Source organism: Meles meles, chromosome 16 (assembly GCF_922984935.1).
Source record: "Meles meles chromosome 16, mMelMel3.1 paternal haplotype, whole genome shotgun sequence".
NCBI classification, from domain to species: Eukaryota; Metazoa; Chordata; class Mammalia; order Carnivora; family Mustelidae; genus Meles; species Meles meles.
In genome coordinates this window covers 27,735,851-27,749,525 of record NC_060081.1, presented here as the reverse complement: position 1 = coordinate 27,749,525, position 13,675 = coordinate 27,735,851, and the positions used below count along the sequence as shown (strand labels likewise).

At 45.0% G+C, this 13,675-nt stretch overlaps 1 protein-coding gene across 2 annotated transcripts in view; it reads left to right on the top strand.

Annotated features, from left to right (window-relative positions):
• The first annotated feature begins 4,846 nt into the window (after positions 1–4,846).
• Positions 4,847–13,675, top strand: part of MGAT4A (alpha-1,3-mannosyl-glycoprotein 4-beta-N-acetylglucosaminyltransferase A) — a 164,502-nt gene continuing 155,673 nt past the window's right edge. The window contains exon 1 of one of the 2 annotated variants that reach the window (XM_045980144.1): positions 4,847–5,095. The gene's annotated coding sequence lies outside the window, so the exon portion shown is untranslated. The remainder of the gene's footprint in view (positions 5,096–13,675) is intronic. The other variant, XM_045980141.1, reaches the window with a different exon arrangement.

The following is a 13,675-nucleotide window of genomic DNA, read 5'->3' as shown; positions in this document are numbered from 1 at the left end:
ACAGCTTCTCGGGACAATATGTACTGACCATCCATCATGAGCCAGGGAGTTGGATATGCACTAGGGGAGACAGGAGGGGAAGAGTCAGGTCCCACGGCAGAGACAGCGTGGCCCTCCCATGCAGGGACGCATGTAACGACTGCTGTAGAGACAGAGGACCCCATGGGAGCAGGCCTCCCTGACCCCCACTCAGGAGAGGGTGGAGGAGGCAACACCATGTCTGAGAAGATTGCATGAAGACCCAAACCAGGAGTAGGAATTGGCTGAGGGTGAAGGGTCCCTGTGGACAGAATGTTCAGGAGTTTAGAGTTTATTTTAAAACCCATGAAGAATCACTGCAAAGTTTTTGTTTCAATCTACGTGATGTGACTGTCATCCATAGGCTCCCTGCTCGGCGGGGAGCCTGCTTCTCCTTCTCCCTCTGCCTGCCACTCCGCCCACTTGTGCTCTCTGTCCTGTCAAAGAAATAAATAAAATCTTTTAAAAAAGAAAAGTGCTCTAGATGACAACGCACTTCCGTGCATGTCTTAAAACTGCGCTTAGTGATACCACATTGGTAGCTTGTAATTGGCTGTGGTGGGAGTATTTACACCACAGAAATCAGTGGACTATATAAACCAGAGCTTTCTCTATTCCCAGAGAGCCTGGTGTTAGGCATTCATCAGCACACCACAGGGCCCTGAGACAAGAGCTCTTAATGGACAGTCGCGGTGGGTGTTATCTTGGCAAACAGGAAGACAAACAGGTGGCAGCAAACAGAGACGGCTTTGTGGATTCAGGGCTGAGAAGTGAGGACTTCTTCCTGGTGACTTCCATTCTTGCGTGTCACTGGGACTACAGTCAAGAGCTGGGTATGAGGGAGGAGAAGAAGAGAGAGGCATGCAACCAGTGATCCAAACCCAAGAGGCTGCGAGACAAGAGGTGGGAGGCAGACAGACAGCAGGCAAGGGACCCAAGGCTGTCAGAAGGAATGACGTGGGACTGCTGGCAGAAAATAAGAACGCCCACTGCATGGGAGAGGTGTCAGGGGCAGGGAGAGTATCTGAATGTAAGACTTCAGAGCAGCCACTTTTGAAAGAATCTGAGAGCTGCCCATGTGCAGGCATGGAACCGAAGACAGTGAACATACAGTGGTGATTGAGACAGACACAGTCCTCCCTGCATTCTGGGGAGCAAGACGAGTGATAGGTGAAGACACATAATTACAGAATAGTGGCAGGCACTATGAAGGAAATAAAAGGATGCTGTGACACCAAGTAATCGGAAGTTTGCTTTTTATAGAGTGATGGACAGAAACAAAATTGAAGATTGGAAAGGAGAAATCCATTTAAATGCCTTTATAAAGTTGGAAAGTGAGTAAAATTATCTTATAAAAAGTAACTCTCCCTCCCGTCCTTGATGCCAGACTTCAAGTTTCTCTCCCTAGAAGCAGCTATAGTTTGTTATATCCATTTCCAGAGATATTTCAGGAATGAGTCATTTGAAGACCACTATGTGCAAAGGCCCTGAGGTAGAAAGAGTTTGTTGTATTCTAGTCTACAGCAGCACTTCTCAAACTTTAATTTGCATACAAGTCACTTGGATATCTTGTAGAAATCCTGACTCTGGCTCAGGATGTCTGGAGTAGATCTTGAGATTTCTAACAAGTTTCTGAGACTGCTGATCCAGAAATTTCAGTTACCGTAGGAAAATCCTAGGGGAACTTTGGAGGGCAATCTGGCCAGAATGTCGTGAGAGACGTGAGAATGGCTCAAGATGGGGCTGGAGAAGAGAGTGGGGCATGCTTAGTTAAGGCTTAGGGGATTCAGTAAGAAGCTTGGATATTATTCTAAGCGCAACAGGAAACCACTGAAGTTTGAAGGAAACCACTGGGTTTGAAGACAGAACGAAAAGAACTCCTTAATGAGTTGGATATGGGGAGTGAGGGAAGGAGAGAAATTAAGGACGCCTCTTGGGGTCTGGTCTTGAGCAGGGTAGTGACTGTGTTGCCATTTATTGAGACGGAAGGAGACCTGGTGACGGCGGGGGTGAGGGTGGGGGTTTTGGAAGCCTTGAGAATTGAGGGAATTGAAGGGGAGTTGTCCAGGAGATACATCTGTGAGTCTGGGGCTCCGAGGAAGCTCTCGGCTTGACGTATAAATTGGGAGTTGTCCGTGTCAACTTTTTGTAAGGCCACGAGAAGGGAAGAAGCCAACTAGAGAAGGAAGTAGATAGAGCAGACGCTCTAGGAAAAACCCCTGGAGACACCAACATTTAGCGACTGGGTAGAAAGAGCCACCAGAAGCGAGACAGGGAGACTGCACACAACCACCGCCATTGGCCTAAGAACCCAAAGCATCTGTGTTTTACTTCTCTTTTTCATCTGGCATTCATGGAATTACCCTGGAAGTAAAAAGAAGAGCAGGAAGGTGAGTGAGGACCACGTGTGGAACCCATCTCCCAGCTGTGGGGAGACCAGCTCAGCATCTGTCAAATCGTAGGGGCCCAGTAGAGGTCTATGAAGGTAAAGGTGAAACCTGCCCATCCCGTATCAACACAAATCACGGAGCAGAAGAAAATGCCCGCCCCGCCCCGCCCCTGCCCGTCCTCTTCGTTGTGTTGACCTGTTACTCTAATAAGTTATTCTTTGTGTACCAAATGATCATTCTCTTATCATTTCTTTATTACTCTTTCTTGATTGACAGTATCACATTAGATTTTCACACATTGGAGCCTAGGGGGGACATCTTTGTTTATTAGTTTATAACTCAAAATGAATATTTGATATATACGCACATTTAAAACGAAGGCAGGGAAACTGTTAACCCAGTTTTATCTTAACGCTAAAATTTTATTATCGCTAATTCTCAAGCCTCCGTGCACTGTGCAAACAATCCTTGAGGAATGAATGTTATTAATTATTAATAACTATTAAATTAGCACAGAGTTTGATTCTCCCCCAAGTATGCTTCATAACTGTGGAGCAGGGCAAGGGCCTCTGTTCCCACCCGGGTCTCCTGCTCAGACAAAACCGAACCCCTCCCAGCAGCCTGGCCCTCAGGGTGTAGGCCAGGCCCTGAGCGTAGAGCGACTGCCCCTGGTCTGTGGGGCCCCTCAGGACATCTTCTTGGATGGAAGAATAGACCCGTCTCTCAGGAAATGCTTAGCAGGGCCATGTGACCCTGATGTTTGCCACAAGCTGGAGAAGGAGGCTGTGTTGGGAGTTTGTCCTTTTCTTCATCTTCTAAGGGTCGAATGGCATCCCCCCTCAAAATTCGTATGTTGAAGTTTCCATTCTCAGGGCCTCGGAAAGTGACTGACTTTGAAGAAAAGGCCTCCAAAGAGAGGCCTTCTGTTAGAGAGACAATTAGTTGAAAATGGGATTGTTAAGCACCTGCCCTGTTCCCAGGGCCTGTTTACAACAGCTGTCCCCAATCCCAGGTGGACACTGTTCTTCCCTCGAAACCCTTTGAATCTTGGCCCCATGATGGAGTTGGAGATTGCATGAAGAGCCCGATGTAGTATTTGCGAGGAGATTAGCAAGCAAACATCCCAGACAGAGAGACGACAGTGTGCGAGCCAAGGAGAGGCCGGCCACAGGAGAAAGCAAACCTGCCAGCACATTGACCTTGGACTTCTAGCCTCCAGAATTGTGAGAAAATGGATTTCTGTCATGGAAGCCCCTCTCTGTGGTCTCTGTGAGGGCAGCCTGAGCAGGCTAATACGCCATCTGTGCCCCAGTCCTTGTGATGAATTTCTAGAACCTAGGTGAGGTTCGGTGGGGTGAGGTCCGGAGCCGATGACCAAGAAAGAATTCTTGAGACATCTTTGGTGCAAAATGGTGGTTTATTAAAGCACGGGGACAGGACCCGTGGGCAGGAAGAGCTGCTGCCCCGGTTGTGAGGGATGGCGGGTTCTGTACCCTGTGGTTGGGGGAAGGTGAGGGAAAGGGAGGTTTCAATGGAGCTTTCATATGCTAAAGAGGGCCTACCAGGTGCAGGGATACCAGAGGCCTCGCGGTGGCGGCTTGATCTATGTTGTCTTTTGGTAGCCATTAACATCAAGATAGTTGGGAGATTCCTGGTGGGATGTCACAATCCTGCTATCAAGCATCTTTGTTAGTGAGATTTAGGTTCAGAAGAGATTTAACTATATTTACATTTCCTTCTACCTCAGCCCTGTTCAGTTTTGTTTATGGAGGGGAGGGTGACATTAGGGCTTGAGAAACTGAGTTATTTGCCTCTGGAAATTATCAGTAGCACAAGGTAACTTCTTTGTTTGTAGATCTCTAGGACATTTGTAAGCCAAGGGAGACTCAGTCTTGCAAGATTGTGATCTCTGCAAATTAACTATTTGTTTCTCGTTTATGGCAGTCAGGGGTGCCTGAGAAATGTCACACTTATTACTGAGGGGAGCGGGTGGAAATGGGGTGCAAGGTGCCAGCTTTTGCTTTGTCCTCAGCCAGCCTCCTGCTCCCTCATCACTTGGACCATCCTCAGTGTCCTCACTGTGTGTCTCCCATTCAACTCTGCTTCTAAGGGGTCCCCACCCAGGCTAGCCCTCATGGAGATCTCCCTCTCTCTCTCTTAAAACCTGATCTTGGCAGCTGCATGTTGGATATTATTAAAGTGTAAGGAACTGTGAACAGCTTCATATATTACCCTGATCATGGCAGTGACCCAGCCCAGGAAAGGAGAAGACAAGTTGAGCGGTACTTTGAACCTCAACAACTACCTTTGAGCAGACAGGAAATGCAGGGGAGTGGAGGGGCCCATCTGTCTTGTCCCCACCCCACCCAAGGCCATGCCTTGCACCTGCCTCATTCCTAAGGCCTGTTTGCAACAGCCATCCCCAGGTGGTCACTGTTCTTCTCTGGAAGCCCTTTGAATGGCAGTCCTGTAGGAGTCAAATATTAACTGCTGCCAGGTGTTTCCTCAGGCCACCTCCCGTTGTGTGGGCTAGCCCATCCTAATGAAAGGGACTGGAGTCTCTTCTTGCAGTGGGAGACCTTGACATGCCTCTGATGGAGGGTGAGAGAGAAGTTTAGGAGGACCAGCCCCCCTCCCCCCCACCGCTGCCAGTGCTGGGATCCGCTGGGATACTTCTCTTCCCATGAGTAAGTACAGTGATTTTTTTTCTTAACAGTACACATCTGTAGCTGGAAAGAGCACAAGGAAAAGAAGATCTAAGAGCAATTTGCTTTGTGGGGATTTCTTCCTCTAGCATGGGTCACTGACCCCGAGCAAAACGACCCTCAGTCTGGAGAAAACACATTTTGGGAAGGGATCTGAATATTACAATTGTATTTATCTAGCTATCTGAGCCATGAAAAAAACATTTTAAAATATATTCCATCACACCTACCCCTTCCCCTGCAAAGGTAAACCGATTAAATGCAGTTATCATTAGGCTATGGACAACCTTGTCAAGTGGGCCTCACTTAAAAGCAGGGACGGGTAAGGGAGTTGAGTCCGGATGGTTTAAGGAGCCGATGGAGGGTACGAACCTTTTTCCTCGATTGCCGGCTCCGCAGAGACTGGGAACAGCTGGCCACTATCTGTCTTCTCATGGGTTGTCTACAGGTAAGAAAACTTCCCCAGTCCAGACTGCTTTCCTCATTCTCTACACAAACTTTTAAGACTCACCTGGGCTCTTGGGCTCTCTGTTCAGCAGGGATCCTGCTTCCTCTTTCTCTCTCTCTCTCTCTCTCTGTCTCTCTGCCTACTTGTGATCTCTGTCAAGTAAATAAGTAAAATCTTAAAAAAAAAAGAAAAAAAAAGACTAACGTGGGCTGTCAAGTGCAGGATGGGGAGGTAGGTGAGGCCTCAGAGGTCTCCTAGCCTCTCCAGCCCCCCAGGAATTTCCTCTCTGCTATCAAAACCATGTGGAAAACAACAACAACAAACATGCTAGAAGGATGTCAGAAACTCAGCCACCCAGCAGCCTTGCAATGGCCAACGGCTGTCAAAAGCCCTTTGACAAACCCAAAACCACAAGTAGCCATCAGCTAAAAGAGAAAATTGTACTCTGTATGTATTCTCAGGTAGGAAGGTCTAGAAGAGCCTAATGAAGCCTCCTCATGCCCCCCAAAGAGACAATTCCCTGATTGAAGCTAGGGACTGTCCTCTTTTTAATTTGTACAACATCCCACCCACTGTGCCTTTTGAAGCCTGCCTTCCTGTTAAGATATGGGGACCACTAGGACCTTCTGCTGTGTTTTAGTGGACAGCACAGATGTGGAAGAGACACAGACTTTGGAATCAGATTTATTTCTGTTTGTGTCCCAGATCTGCAATTTAATATACGTGACCCTGGGAAAGTTCATTGTTTCTGTGCATCAGTTTCCTCATATGTAAAATGCGATAATGATGGTTAACTACCTCTTTTGGGGTGTGTGTGTGTGTGTGTGTGTAGGGCTGTCCCCACACCTACAACAGGTAATGCTCTGACACCAGCTGGGTGTCCTACAACTCAACTCAATCGTGACACAGTGTCCCTGGAGAGAGCCTCGGGTCCCACAGGTTAAGGGTGCAGTCCTGGGAGACTTCCCACCCCCACCTGAGTGCCAGTTCCAAGTCCAGGTTGTTACCTTTTCTTCTTACCCACTGGCTCTAAATGAAAGGTTCCCATGACCTCCTCCTCGTGTTCGATTATTTTGCTAGAGCAGTTCACAAAACTCAGGAACATTTTCCTCACTTGATCACTGGTTTATTATAAAAGGAACAGGCATGTGGAAGAGATGCCGAGGGCGAGGGATGGGGAGAGGGCAGGGAAAGGGCAGAGCTTCCCTGCCCAACGGTGCAGCTCTCTGGCAGCCTCCAATGTTCACCAAACTAACTGAAACCTCGCTAAACCTGTTCCATTAGGGTTTTATGGAGGCTTCACTGCATAAGCACGACTGATTAACTGATGGGCCACACCACCAATTCAACCTCCGACCCTCTTGGCCCCGCCTCCATCCGGAAGTCAGGAGGCAGGGACTAACCGATCCACCCCTTTAATCTGATTGGGTCTCCTGTCCTTGGGTGTGGCCTGGAATTCACCTCATTAACATAACAAAAGACCCACGTTGCTCTCCTCAGAAAGTTCTGAGGGTTTGGGTCACTCTGTTAGAGGCGGGGACACAGACCCCAGATCTATTTCGTATAAATCACCATATCACGTGCCCTCACAGGGTTGGTGAGGATTAAATGAATGAGTACTCGACCATAGCACACCGTAAAAGCATTCAGTGGTATCATCGTCCGGGTGAGCTGTGTGAGCCTCAGTTTCCCCATCTACAGCATGGACCTATTATTATAAGGATTCAACGAGATCGTGAATGTCAAGTACCTGGCTCAACGAATGTTTATTCCTTTCGTACTATGTTAGGGAAAGCTGGTAATTCGGTAACACCTCATCTGGGAGTAACATTGATTAACACAGATGTCCTCACCCCGCTCAACAGCCCAATAGTCAGAATGAGTATCACCAAAGTCACACTCTGAAGACTGGTTTCTTGGTAATGACACTTTCACTTTCCAGACACAAACTTCTTTTGAACACTGAGGGTGAGTCAGACACAAAGCCGCCACATTCCGAGCTTTATCTTATTTAATCCTTAAAACAACACTATGAGGTAGATATTATCGACCCTGTTTTGCAGATAAGGGAACTGGGGCGTGGGGAAGGTAAAGAACTTGACCACAATCACACCATCGGTCCTTAAACCCAGGTCTTTCTGACTACGGAGCCTGGCCTTGAAGCTCTGTGGTTTCCAGAGGCAGAGCTGATGGCTAAGCAGCTGATGCCACAGAACGTGTCACCGGCAGGCATGAGGACAGGAGGGCGAGGAGAGAGCACAGTCATCCGGGGCAGAGACTGAGTAGGAGTTTAATATCTTGGTTCCTCCCCATCCTTGCTCAGGGGTCTCTTCCTGTTCTCTGAATATTGACAACCTGTTGTTTTTTTAATGGCCTTATTGAGACATACTTCACATACTATAGAATTTTCCCATTTAAAATGTACAATGCAATGGCTTTTTTAGTATATCCACAGAGATGTGAATCATTAGAACATCATCACTGTCTCCAAAAGAAACCTGTGCCCCTGAGCCACCATACCCCAGTACCCCCCTCCCCCACTCACTCCCTCTAGGCTTTAAGCAAATACCCATCTACTTTCTTTCTTTGCAGATTTGCCTCTTCTGAGCATTTCATATGAATGGGGTCACACACTATGTGGTCCTTTCTGGCTGGCTTCTTTCCCAAAAATCTAGTTTTAAAGTAAATAAAAAATGGTTAAAGTTCAATATACGGTACTTGGCACAAAGCAAAGATGCTCAGGAAATATTTACTGAATTGAAATTGATCATAAATGATTGCCCTGTGTCATAAGGAAAAAGCTACATTATACTCATCTTTTAAAAAAACAGTGAATGATAGCTTTTTAAAAATTTTCCATTAAAAATAGATAAAAACCTAAAATCTATGCTTAAAGGTATCTCAGTCACTGGAAACTTGGCTTTCTGGAGGGACTTGTTCTTGCAGACTCCAGAAGGTGGAAGTTTTACTACACTATGGATTCACCCCATTTTTTGTTTGCTTATTCTGTTCTTTATTGTGCCTGATGCTATCAAACCCCATTCCATATATTTCCAAGTCTTTGTCTCCCACCTTAGATAGAGAGTTAATGTGACAGTAGCTTCTAACCCCATACTGGGTCATCTCTTTGATTGATTTATTCAAATGTGCCCTCTTGTACCATTGCCAGTGAAAATTTAGGATATACTGGTCCAAGACCAGCCTTTGAAAACATTGTGTGTTTTCTAATACCAACACTTTGACCATATTTTTCTGCGTGTTGAGTGGTTTATGTGGGAGGAGTTTAAACCCCTTGCTGAAGTTAACATACATCATGTAAATGATAACCTTTGACTTACCAAACTTAGAACCAATTGAGTTTTACCACTCTGGTAGGATTTGTTATTCCCAAAGCCAGTGAAGAGCATTTTGTGTTTAGTCCTGGGGTGGGTTAAGTATGGGATTCATAATTATTTGGAAAACAGTTAGGGCCAGGTCTCCAAAGAGAAGCGTGGAGGGGTCTGTGCCCAGCAAGAATGTGCCTGCTGAGACTGTGGGTCTGGAGGCCAGAGGGAGGGTGTTTCAGAGCACCCAAACTCCTCCACTGGGGTCTCCCAAAGGACACTTGTTGGGAGTTGGCCAGCCACCTTCCTGCCCAAGCTCTGTGTAAACCCCCAGTCAGCCTGCTCTAGCTCCTGAGCCCAAAGCCAGGGGATCCATTATTATTAGGATTAGGTATTTTCCTTTGTGACAACTCTGAGCATCATTTTCTTTTTTCTTTTTAATTGAAGTATAGTTGGCATACAGTATTAGTTTCAGGTGTACATCATAATGATTCGACAATTATGTAGGAAATGAACAGCACAATCTAAGTGTAGTTACCATCAGTCACTGCACCAAGTTATTACAATATTATCGACTATATTCCCTATGCTGAACTTTTCATCCCTATGACTTGCTTATTTCATAATCGGAAGCTGGTACCTCTTAATCCCCTTCACCTGTTTCACCACCCCCTCCACCCGAGAATGATTTTTATCAGTTTCTTATTTAGTTACCTTGCTAATTCTCCTAAAGTTATCAAAATCCTGGCAACTTTTAGGCACTCTAAATCACCAGGACTTGTGTTTTGTGCACATCTCTAGTTTAAATAAATGTAAATTAATTCTTTACTTCCATATCATCTCCAAACTGCTAATACTACTGTTAAATCTTCACACAACCTAGAGCCCGCTGTTGGCCATAGCAGCTGCTGGCTTAGGCCAAGCTTAGGTTGTGACACTGCCTCCTGGGTGTTCCCCACACTGGTCAGGGACATCCTCCTGACAGTTCCAGGTACCTGCATAACTATCCTCCTAGACTGCACCAGAGAACCCTGGCCTTTTCTGGAAAGTTCTGTGATTTGTCTCCAGCAAGCTGCTGCTATGGCCGCAGCTGCCCCAGGAGCATCACAGACCCAGACCGTCCTTCTTGCACCTTTTCCTCTTCTGTGGTCCCTCTCCTCCAGCCCCTTGCCAGAGTCTCCCAGCCCCCACTTTGGCTTACTGTTTCTCGTGCCATTCTGTTCCTAGCTGCTCCTAATTGGCAGGCAGCCAGAAGCCTCATTCACCAAGTGCGGAAGTCAAGTCTAGTGCAAGTTCCCCTTTAAAACTTGGGGCTGACCCAGCATCTTCCCAATTGTATGGACCTTCCTCAGCCTTAGTACTTGATTGTGTTTGATCTACAGAACTGACAAATGTTTCCCGTTATCTATGCCCATGCCAGTCTCTTCTCCGGAAATCATCTGGCTCACTTCCATATTTCTGCAGCTCTGCTTCCTAATTACAAGATGTGGAAAATCACATAGAAAGCTTCATAGAAAGATAAATAGAACCCCCCATATGTAAGTATAATCCATCAATTCTCAATCTATTACTTTCAAAATGTAGTTGATCATTCAGTTCTGAGACCAGATGGTACAAAAATTATCATTCATCAATTGTTACAATCTTTCAGAAGGGTGATTTAGTAATGTGTCAGGACCACTTAAAAACCCTTAGAATTACTCATTCCACTCCTAGAAATTTATCCTAAAGACATCAACAGATGTGCACCAAAATTTGTATGCAAGATTACCATGCAGAATTTCTATTTTGAGAAAACTTGGAAACAGTCTAACTACCCCAAAATAGGACTAAGTAAAATGTGGTACATCAATATAGTGAAATATTATATAACCATTAAGTTATGTTTTTGAACAATATTTTTAAAATAAGAGAAATTCCAAAACTTCTTAAGAAACTTTAAAAAAATAAGACTACACATAAAGTGAAAATGGGCTATAACATTTTATATAATAATATTATCCCAATTTTGCAAAAAGAAAGAAAAATGTTTCCATGCAGCCATGCTTAGGACAAACACAAAAACATTAATAGTGTTTATCTCTGGGTGGTAGAATTGCTCACAACTCAAAAAATATATTTTGCTGTATTTTCCAAATCTTCTGCAACAAATGTGCTATTTTCCTAATCAAAGAGATTATTGTTATTTGTTAAAAAGAAATTAGGACACAAAAAAGGCAAAAACAAAACATAAAAAGGTCTTTGCCTGATGTTTTTCTTTACTGTTTTACCCCATTCTTTCTCACTAATGTAGATAAAAAGGGGTACTAACATTTATCCTGCTGAGAAACTAATTTAATCCTGCAGCTCTGGAAGGGACATAATTTTCCCATTTAAAATTTTTCTCATTTTAAATTTAAACAAAGTCACAAAGAAACGTATGGAAAAACCAAGAGGTGAGCACAGGTCCATCAGCTCCAAAGGTGTGTCTGCTGTCCCTCATCCCAGGGGGGCCCAGAAGAAATTGACAAGAGGCCAAATGTGAATTTCAGGCAAGGCTTTATCCAGGCTTATGCTCTGCACAAGGGAGACAGCACAGAGGAGAGGGTCCTCAGACTGACTCCCTAAGAGAGGTCAGGGAGAGTTTTTAAAGACCCTAGGTGGGGCAAGGATGACATCTAAGCAAGTAGAGGCAGGAATTTATTATCAGCACCTGTGCAATTAAAGGTCATGCTTCTTGTGCCCCATGTCTAATTAACACGTTAAATCTCCACCCCTGGGGTGTTTTTTATTATAATGAGGGGGAAAGTCGGTGAAAGGTCAGCCCTAGGGTCCACCTTGACGCAGACTGGTTTGGTCTTGTCTTCACCCCAAAGTCCAGTCTTGGGAGTAAGCATCCTCCTTTCAGTAAGCATCCTCTCTCCGCATTCCTCCAAGATAGAACACTTAAGAGGTATGGATGGAGTTTGAGCTTTTCTTTTTCTTCCTTATGGAGGCAGCCAAGGAATGCTGGGTTTTGTAGGCAGTGTTGAGGGGATCTGAGTCCAGTCCCTGCTCTGTCTCATTCCCCTCTGAATGAATTACTATCTTTATTCCTAAGGAAAAGGGGCCAAAGTTCTCATCTGAAGCTGCTTCCTGCTGAGCTGGGGCTGCATCCCCGTCCTACCCTAGAGGTATAAAAATCTCTCCCTGACTGCTCTGATGATTTATAGGGATTCAGATCCTTCCATCCTGATAGAGGTTGGAATCCTTGCATCACCATTAGCTTAACTTGGAAATGCTGAGGCCAAGAAGACACCAAGATTACCAGGACATGAAAAAGAGCCCCAAGAGTAACAGCAAAAAAAAAATGGCCAACTAAGAGCCCAAAGAAAGGCAAGAAACAAGTAGCATTTTTTGGGTACCATTAATCGAGTCCCAGGTGGTCTGAGTTGTGACATTGTTAAAATTATGTAGCCATGTGGCCTTTTGGGGAATGATGGCAGTCCTTTGTTCCATTGTTCCACCTGTCCAGAACAGCCAGATGTATTTGTAATAGCACATATTCTTCTTTGTTTAGCTAGTATATAATCCAAGGCAAATCAGGGGTCTAAGACCATTGAAGCAGAGAATCCAATGATTTTTGTTATGAGTTTAAAATCTTGTCCCATTTCAGCCACCACCATAGACAATGTGGCTGTGATATTTTGTGTGACAGCATTGTTGTGAATTATTTCCCCGGCTAGACCTCTCAAGGAAACAAACCAACCAAGTGGACTGTTTTGGCAATCAGCAGACATCGCTGGTCTGGATCTTGGAGATAGCAGACTCACACAATAGTCGGGGAGTCTGTCCCGTTGTCTAGCTGTTTAAATAATCATATGTCCACGGAAGATTTTTATTATCCCCACTGAGTCACAAGCACGAAGATGGTGTAAACATGGGTCATTGTGGCCATTTTTCTCTGAAGTTTACCTCAAGTTGTCCAGTAGCGCCGGTTTGCAGGGCTTGAAGGTAAAAGACAGTTTTAGTTCTAGTTCTGAACAATCCCAAGTCAAGACAATGAAAGAAAATTGGAGGCTGTAGTTTGGTGAGTCATAGCCAGATATTCGAGGATGATGTTCCAAAACAATTTAGGATCCAGCCCAGTTTTATAGGCAAACAATAAACATTTAAAGACAATCAGAACCAGAATCTAATGTTCATAAAGGTGTGCTGTTGAAACGTAATCTTTCTCTGTAAAGCTACCCTCACTTTTGTCAAAGAGAGTCAAATTAAGAGTCATTTGTTTGTAAAGGAAGACTCATTTTTTTTAAAGATTTTTATTTATTTGAGAGAGAGAGCATGAGAGGAGGGAGGGAGAAGAAGACTCCCTGCTGAGCAGGGAGCCCCAGGCAGGACTCGATCCTGGGACTCCAGGATCATGACCTGAGCTGCCCAGGTAATCCCAAAAATGTATAGTTTTAACAAACTTGGCCTGCTTATTTATGTAAGCACAGCTAGAATAGTGACTGACCATATAGGTTTTAGTTTGTATGTTTTGTTGTTTTTTTAAGGGGGGTGGGCAGAGGGAGAGGGAGAGAGAGGATCTTAAGGAAATTCCACACCCAGCATGGAGCCCAGTGCGGGGCTCAATCTCAGGACCCAGAGATCATGACCTGAGCTGAAATCAGGAGTCAGGTGTGTAACTCACTGAGTCACCCAGGCATCCCTTGTTTATTTGTTTTTAAATCTGATTCGCTGGGACTTTTTATAAGGAATTTTAGATTGAACTTTTAACAGCGTCTGAAGGCTAGATGCCAAGGCAAAAATTGCCTTCAGATTTGCCTGCAA